The 981-nt window shown below is 40.4% G+C and overlaps 1 non-coding gene across 1 annotated transcript; it reads left to right on the forward strand.

The window, feature by feature from the left end:
* Window positions 1-549: 549 nt before the first annotated feature.
* On the forward strand, window positions 550-657 carry LOC130949568 (small nucleolar RNA R71). The gene has a single exon (XR_009073414.1). It is a non-coding gene; the product is annotated as a small nucleolar RNA R71 (small nucleolar RNA).
* The last annotated feature ends 324 nt before the right edge of the window (window positions 658-981 follow it).

The following is a 981-nucleotide window of genomic DNA, read 5'->3' on the forward strand; positions in this document are numbered from 1 at the left end:
TGTCTGTTGCTGAGAAGATGATGGAAAAGGCTTGCTATTGCTAAACCTGTTTCTTCCACCATTATTGTTATTGAAACCTTGTTGAGGTCTCTCTTGATTCTTCCATGAGAAATTTGGGTGATTTCTCCATGAAGAATTATAGGTGTTTCCATAGGGTTCTCCTAGGTAATTCACCTCTTCCATTGAAGGGTTCTCAGGATCATAAGCTTCTTCCTCAGATGAAGCATCCTTAGTACTGTTTGGTGCATTTTGCATTCCAGACAGACTTTGAGAAATCAAATTGACTTGTTGAGTCAATATTTTATTCTGAGCCAAAATGGCGTTCAGGGTGTCAATCTCAAGAACTCCTTTCTTCTGATTAGTCCCATTATTCACAGGATTCCTTTCAGAAGTGTACATGAATTGGTTATTTGCAACCATTTCAATTAGCTCTTGAGCTTCTGTAGGCGTCTTCTTCAAATGAAGAGATCCTCCAGCAGAGCTATCCAAAGACATCTTGGATAGTTCAGAGAGACCATCATAGAAAATACCTATGATGCTCCATTCAGAAAGCATGTCAGAAGGACATTTTCTGATCAATTGTTTGTATCTTTCCCAAGCTTCATAGAGGGATTCTCCATCCTTATGTCTGAAGGTTTGGACTTCCACTCTAAGCTTACTCAATTTTTGAGGTGGAAAGAACTTTGCCAAGAAGGCATTGACTAGCTTTTCCCAAGAGTCCAGGCTTTCTTTAGGTTGAGAGTCCAACCATATTCTAGCTCTGTCTCTTACAGCAAAAGGGAATAGCATCAGTCTGTAGACCTCAGGATCAACCCCATTAGTCTTGACTGTGTCACAGATTTGCAAGAATTCAGCTAAGAACTGATGAGGATCTTCCATTGGAAGTCCATGGAACTTGCAATTCTGTTGCATTAGAGAAACTAATTGAGGCTTAAGCTCAAAGTTGTTTGCTCCAATGGCAGGGATAGAGATGCTTCTCCC

The sequence above is a fragment of the Arachis stenosperma genome, chromosome 1, assembly GCF_014773155.1.
Source record: "Arachis stenosperma cultivar V10309 chromosome 1, arast.V10309.gnm1.PFL2, whole genome shotgun sequence".
NCBI lineage: Eukaryota > Viridiplantae > Streptophyta > Magnoliopsida > Fabales > Fabaceae > Arachis > Arachis stenosperma.